Consider the following 7,865-nt stretch of genomic DNA (forward strand, 5'->3'; position numbering starts at 1 on the left):
GTTGATGGGTCGTCTGATTCCTTATTTAGAACACCCATATTTGGAACAGAGGTATCATCAGGGAAAGCTCATTGGGTGGAGCAAAGGATACAAGGTGATTGAGCAAGAAGGCGGGACATTTATTTGGGAAATCAAGGTCTTCTGCCATCATTGCCTACAACTTTTGACGAGCATCCCTGTTGAATTCAATGATGATGGAGGGATGGAGCCTACAGTCCACCCGTTGAATATGCTGAATTTCGATTACCATAATTACGAGTAGAGTTCAGGATGGCAGGATATGTAAACCCTTTATGGACGTACACCTTGTACTTTGATGGGGCGTCCAGGGGTGCATGCAAAAAAGGAAGTGTAGGAGTTGTCATCCGAGACCCCCGACGACGCATTGTCATGAAGTTAGCTGCTTATCTTGGGGTGAATTTTACCAATAATATGGCAGAATACAAAGCCCTGATTATGGGTTTGAATATTGCAAAGAAGGGTGGTATCTGCCAGTTGTTGGTGAAAGGGGACTCTCAGTTGGTTTTAAATCAACTCAATGGGACGTACATGGTGCGGAACCTGATCCTTTGTATGTACCATCATACTGCCATAGCCCTGCTAGACGAATTCGATAGAGTGTCTTTTCAGCTGATTCCACGGAATTGGAATCAGTTTGCCAATTCATTGGCTAATCTTGCGTATGAAGAGGACCTCTTCTTTAATTGTGGCCCTTGTCCCGATATATCTATTGATGGTGAGACAGGACCTGGTCGTTTGTGGGGTATGCTTTCTGAACATGCCCTCTTTGGCAGACGATGGTTGATTTGGGTGATGCAGAGGGTAAGCGAGACTCATCTACCTTTATTATCTCAGACCCACAGACTGATTCGACGACATGTGATGTGCACACCTCTTGCGATGTACGCAGGAGGGATAGGTCATAATTTAATGCACCTAGTTTAGGGCTACGAGCCTCTGTTCCCCTGGGAATAGTATGCTTTGATGTCTATCATGGTTGTTTCCAGGTGGATGTTCTGCATAGTATTGTTTGATTTCATTAGGCCAAGAGGGCCGATTCAGTTTTGTAGCAAAGTCATGTCTGATTTCATTAGGCCAAGAGGGCCATTTCCCTGTCTAGTGCAGGTGCGTTTAATTGGGTTTTTGTTTTAGTGTTGTGCTGGACAGGTTTTGCGGGTTGTGGAATTTTGTGGAGCCTGGAGGAGCCTTTGCTGCGATGGAAGCTTCTTTTTGGGCCAATCCAGGTGATATTTCTCCTTTACGAGTACCTTTCTTTCCTGTTATATGTGTATTTGTACTTGTTGAGGGGATACTTTTTGTTGGGGACCGGTAACCAAGGTATGAAGTCCCAGGTTTAGGCTAAGTATGTTTGAGGGAGGTCAGAGTAGTCATTGCCTCCTGTAAAGACATTGTTAGACATTGAAAGATCTGTTTTAGAAGGAAGTCCTAGTGGCTCTGTTCTGCTAACCTGCTAGGCAGCCGTTCTAGGAGTTCTTGTTAGTAGTGAGGCAGTTAGAGAAGCCTGCTAGAAGATAATAATAATGATGCCAAGAAATCCTGAATATCCTAAAAGATGAATATAAATGCGAAGGTGTGTAAAAAGGGGTTCTAACCCCTATCAATGAAAAGAAAAGAAATGAAAATATATAAGCCGTTGCTCATTGCCTTGCGAAGGCCTGGTAGGTTCCTGGGGACGAGTCAGACCCGGGGCCGATACCTTGTCTTCCTAGGGGTGGCTTCTTGCTGGAAAAATAATATCAAAACAAGGAAGGTTGGAGCGAAAATAAAAGTGAGCGTTAGAAAAGGATTAAGTGTCGCCTTGCGAGGGCTTGGTAGGTTCTTGGGTGCCGAGACAAGTCCTGAGACCGATGCCCTGTTCTCCTTGGGTCACTACGCTCAGCTCCCTCCTTTTTACATGCCCAAGTATGTTCATCCAATCAAAACCCTCAAAGAAGAGATATACTGAAAGAAAATATCCTTTGCTCAGGCTATAGGAGTCCTCGCCTTGTAGGAGCTCCTAGTTGCGTTGTCTTTAGTTGGTCAGTAGTTCAGACTACCACTTAGGGCAACCTCTTTGGCAGTTCTTTTTAGTTTGGCTGTGTTGGAGCAGCTGGTTAGTGACTCACTTCGGATCTTCTATTCGATGATGCTAGGCCTACTCCTTGTGGATGTCATGCCTTGGTTCTGTCTAGGGGTAGGGGGAGCATTGTGCTGAGTTTTATGATGATAATTGTTTTGTATCAGTTTGATGCTTCTTTGGTTGTTTATGTGCAGATATGTTCGTGGATTCGACGGGCTGAGTCGCCCTATCCCGTGGTCGCCAATGAGAGCGGAATTTAGGAGACGGCAAGTGCTTAAAAATAGCTAAAAATTATGAATATCAAGGGAAAAATATTCACTGTCAAAGGCGGCGGCTCGATCTAGGACGATTTTAAGCGCCAAAGTGCTTTAAAGGCGCCCGAGCGACACTTGTTGATTTTTCATAATTTTTCAGACAGTTGTGCGGGTTGACACAAGCTACTGGCCAATGCGGGATGCTAAGCCGGACGCCCAGGATTTTTCAGAGCTCAATTTGGAGTCCGGACAGGAAAATGGCCAAGGAAACGGTCAAGATATGAAAAGGTGGACACTTGGGAGGCCAAATTTGAGCATGCCTTTTGAGTTTGGACCCCCCCCAAAAAATTTATGCACCTTATGAAGCAAAAAACGTGGAGAGAGAATGAAGAGGCATGAAAAAACGTGGAAGAAGATGGCGCCCGAAAAATGCGCCATGAATGGATGAGAGGCATCATGGCTGCTGCAAACAACCCCCCCAATGGATTATGGGGCTTCATTCCCTTCTGTCTGTGGACTCTATCGCCGCCCTTCGCCCGTGGAATGATGGCCTGGTTTGAAATTTCTGATTCTAGTCTTTCTCTCTCCTCCCTCTCTCTCTTCTAAGAGGCAGTTCATGTGTGGGAAGGAGCAATGAAGAAAGAATGATGGAGACTTGTCCGGCATGGACCGGATTGCTACACGGGCTGAGAATGGTGATTTGGGATGTTGCTGGACATGAAGTGTTGCTGTTTTCCAAATCTACAGCCATGGACACAAAACCCGAAACACGCGTTTAAGCGGTAAACTAAAAAATTACAAAGAAAATTTAGTGTTTTATGCTTTTGATTGATGGAATGCCGTTCATATGGACTAAGATTTGATTATGTTGCTGATTCTTCTGAGTTCTTACTGTTTATAACCAGAAATTATGAAAAACATGCATTTCATGGCTCGAAATAATGTCAAGAAACCCGAAAATGCATGAAAAATGGGGAAAAACAAGGGTTTTGGGCATATAAATGGGGAAAACCGTCGATACACATCAACTAATCTTTCAATTTTGTTGCAAATGAACTAAGGGCCACAGCCCACAAACTGGTTTCAATTTTCAGCAATTTAAAAAATACAAGAAAATGAAGAAAATGGGGAAAAATGATAAAAACACCATGGAAAATAGGGAAAAAATACATTTGGGGCTACGAAAAATATAGAAAAATAGGATTTATGTTTGTTGATGTATAGCAAGGCTGGGGCATGAAGTTATGCTTTAGTTCAGCCTTGTTTATATGTTGTAGTGTGTGTTTCCTTCCTTTCTCCACATAAAAATGGCAAGGAAACCCTGAAAGAAATGAATGCAATGATGCACTATCAACGGGGAAGGGTAGAGTTGTGGAAAAATGGTTAAATGCCGTTGAGCATGAGGAATAATTTGCTGATTTTATATGCATTGCAACTAGGACGGAATAATAATGATAAAAATTAAACCCTAGTAGCACGAAGATCACTTCGGTGCTAGGTGTTGCAACGAAGCACAAAGCGGTTAAAAAGAAAAGCATGAAAGAGATGTTTTGCACTTGCACGCTGGTGGTTTTTAAAATGTTTGAGCACTAGGCATCCACCTCTTTGCATGATCATTTAGAGGAAATTAAAAGTATCAGAGTTAGCTCCTGGATACGCATAGCAATTGTTTTCAGTAGGCCTGTGACCCACCGTTGAGAGTGTGAGGTTCCTATGCTGTAGGCTAGTCGTGGGATCCTAAAGGGGAAATTAAGTAAGGACAATGGTACATTCCTGGATACGTTTATTTGGTACCTTGAGTGACGTTTGTGCGAAATGTTTAAATGTTGAGCGGCGCATCGAGGGGCCAATCCCCGAGGTGTAGGAGAGTCGCAGAGGGTTGACGGCATTCAGCCGTAGGAGGAACCCCATGTGTATGTGATTCGAGCCTTTTGGCTATGTGAAAGGGACTCCCTCTGAGGAGCAATATTGGGTTAGGATCAGTTGGACTACAACGTATTACAAACGCAATGTTTAGGAAGGCAGAGATTTTGCTAGACGCTCCTGGCCGCGAGGCCGAGGGGTTGTCTTGCGCATAGTGACGAGGTCCGGCTAGTGCATGAGCCAGTGCCGGCCCGTTTTTAGGTCCATCAACATATGAGTAGTCTCCACTCCTATATATTTCGAATGATCCAAGAGATTCGATCTTTCCTTACCAAGATTTCCCCCCTAGAAATCGTTTATCTATCCTACAGCTTAGGTTTTCTCACAACTCAATGTAGATCATGTAATTGGCAATCAATTGCTATGCATCCAGGAGGAACCATGTGATACACATAATGCAATTCTGGATGAAACACCTCATGCTCAAGCAATTTATGATTAAAAAACTAGCCACATGATGTGCAAAACTAATCCTTTAATGATTTCTAAGCTACTCGTAATTGCGACATTGCTAGAGAGTAGCACTGAGTTTCTTCGTGCTACTAGTCTCTCTTAAATTTAAATAGTGATCGGCCTATATGCTATGCATAATCAAATAAATAAAAATTTAAAATATTTTCAGTAATCGCTCACTTTCATAATCCCTCTTCCCTCCTACCAATTAGGTTTTACATTCCTTGGGTAGGTGTAGGGTTCATTTTTATGTAGTTTTTCATGTAAAAATCGATGAAAATACACTATAACATGGAAACAAGGCTTGACCGAGGCTTGATCCTCATGATCCAACCTTGTTATATGCTCACAGATGTAAAATATATTTTTCTCTAAAATTTTAGGTGAGAAAACTAATTTTTTCTTAGTTTTACTTAATTTTTTTCATTTATTTCTTCATAAAAATGTGATGTTTCAGAATTATGAGTTCTTAATAATCAAGGACACTCATCACCATTTTCATATTCATTTTCATCCCATACGACCCCAAAACACTCAACAAAAATCCCAAATTCCATTATTTTTATCAAAATTGTAAGTTTTGGATTTTGCGTGTTTCGTGGAAAATTATTATACCATTATATTTTGCAACATGGAAAATAAAAAACACACAAAATCAAGCACTTTTTTCAACCATTTTCTGTAAAACAAAAGAACCGCTCACTTACGCATAGAAACCGCAATTCCGAGGCTCGTATCTCATAGGCATGCGGCCGCTGATGCTTCTTCTTTGCTGCTCATGCACTCTCTTAGTCTAATCTATGTCCTCCATCGCTCTAGCATCATCATTTGCTATGGATTCGTCATCAGAACCCTCCCCCTTCTCTCTTGAATTGATGCATATGAATAGCCGCTAAGAGGAGAGGAGAGAGAGAAATACTGAATTTTTAGAATTCTGAATGCTCCATGAAAATAAAAAAAATTACACACATCTCCTTCCTCTCTCTCTTCTGATCAAGAATCTTTCTCCCCCTCTCTAGAATGATGTGAATTGGAGAGGCATCGAGCGATTTGGAAAATTTGCGCCCCCTCCCCCCCTTCCTGTTTATTAAAATTTTAGTTGATTTCAAGGATTTTATTAAGCCTAAGGTTATAAACTTCAAAATAACTAGTTTAGTTTTTTTGTGTTCACACTATCACCAAGTGGATATTTCGGTTTTGAGAGGGCAACCGGACTCTGATTCGAGATCCGTTTGGACAGATGGCTTCGCAACATCGAAATCTATAAACTTGGCCTTTGTCACATACTTTTTGGCTCCCAGATCCAATAGTTGCTTTATAACGCCAAACCTTGCAGGGATTAAATGGGGGGTCAAATGACATCTGATTGATGAACCAAGACTTGCATTGGATTCCTAACACCAAAATGCATCTAGGAAAACTCTAGCTTTATAACGCCAAACCTTGCGGGGATTAAATGGGGGGTCAAATGACATCTGATTGATGAACCAAGACTTGTGTTGGATTCCTAACATCAAAATGCATCTAGGAAAACTCTAGCTTGTTGGCCATCCACCACCATTTGATTTTTCATGAAAATTTGGTCTTTGGTGCTTCTCAGGCACTTCTTGCTTTGAAAAACGGCCTCAAATGCTTCAAGCACAGCTCAGAAGCAGCTTCTAACATCCCAGCTCTCAATCTCACTCCTCCTGCATTTTACGGGTATGGAGCCATTTCACCATCTCACTCTCAGACAGTTTGGTCTTATTATTGGAAAAAAATGAAGAAATGTAGCTACCCATACTAAAGGGCAATCAATGATCTTATTTGAAGACTCTGAAGACATTTATGCTGCCTTAAAGATGATGATACCTTTGCTTGAGGGCGACATCTACATGAAGATTAATGCAAGCAAAGTCAATGAAGAAGAAGACCAGAAACACCATAAAGAAGAAGATAAAGTCAATAAAGAAGAAGAAGACTAAAAAGACCATAAAAAAGATTACCAAGAAAAAGAAGACCATAAAGACAAAAAGATCATCAAAGAAAGCAAAGCGGACTACATTAAAGAAGAAGGCAAAGAAAAGAATATCTGCTATCCCTACCATGATATATCTGATGAAGAAAACCACAAGGGCCTGTCAGCAGTCCTTGTCTCAACTTTTCACTATAATGTTTTCTTATATGTACTTGCCATTAATGCTTCTGTCATGCCTTATAAAACTCCTCATGTAACCTATGCATAACAACCCCTACACAATGTGTGGCCTTGTAATAGTCCTTGGATATTAGCCATGTTTTTGGTACCCACACTTAGTCTTTTTTGCAATAACCTTTGGGGATGCTTACCATGTTTGTGGCATACCCACACTTAGCAAGGTTCTACTCATGACGGCCTCTGTACACTTAGTGCTTTCTTTATGGTTGTGATTGAGAAGGGGTGTTGAGAGTTATGCAATCACACCCATGTGACATTCTCTTTGTATGGAGCAATAGGGCAAGACTCAAACAGTTTACTAGAGAGGATGCCTAAAATATAGGATGCATGAATCCCATAAGCATAGTGGAGAAAAAGGGAACCATCATGAGCCTATAAAGTGATGTACCTTCTTCCCATTCAATGCTGGAATAATATTATACTTTGTCCTTTTAGTCATAGTTAGTGTCATACTCAAGATTGTGTTTATGAGTCCAAGCTTCCATCTTGGAACCTAATTCACTTGAGTAACAATTGGTCTCTCTAATCTATGTTTGTGTTTCATCTGCCATAGCCATACTCTAGATCCATGCATTTCAACACTCGTCGTGTCGTCATGCTTTCATTACTATTTCAATCTCATCTCCTGAAACACTTCATCCTTGCCTTTCTTGTACAAAGTGCCACCTAACAGGGTATAGGGGGTTAATTCCAGCAGAAGCTTCTTCTTCCCATAGCAGCTAGAGATACTAGGGGGATACTGTTGGGTTGCCAAGAGGTTGGATATGTCTGCATACCATGGGGTAACAATTTCAACTAGAAAAAGGGAAGTATGAGGAAGGTCTGGATCATCCTACTCTTCTTCGTCACTCTGAGGGATTCGTGACAGATGATCATCTAGGATATGGGAACGACCAGGTTCGGTAACCACTTCAAAGTTGAACTTCTGAAACAAAAGGATTCATCTCATCATTCTTCC

The 7,865-nt window shown here is 41.5% G+C and overlaps 1 pseudogene; it reads left to right on the forward strand.

The window, feature by feature from the left end:
• Window positions 1–6,473, forward strand: part of LOC148037527 (uncharacterized) — a 30,171-nt pseudogene extending 23,698 nt beyond the window's left edge.
• Window positions 6,474–7,865: the final 1,392 nt, after the last annotated feature.

The sequence above is a fragment of the Lygodium microphyllum genome, chromosome 4, assembly GCF_053477565.2.
Source record: "Lygodium microphyllum isolate KBCC chromosome 4, Lygodium_microphyllum_v1.1.10, whole genome shotgun sequence".
In the NCBI taxonomy this organism is placed as follows: Eukaryota; Viridiplantae; Streptophyta; class Polypodiopsida; order Schizaeales; family Lygodiaceae; genus Lygodium; species Lygodium microphyllum.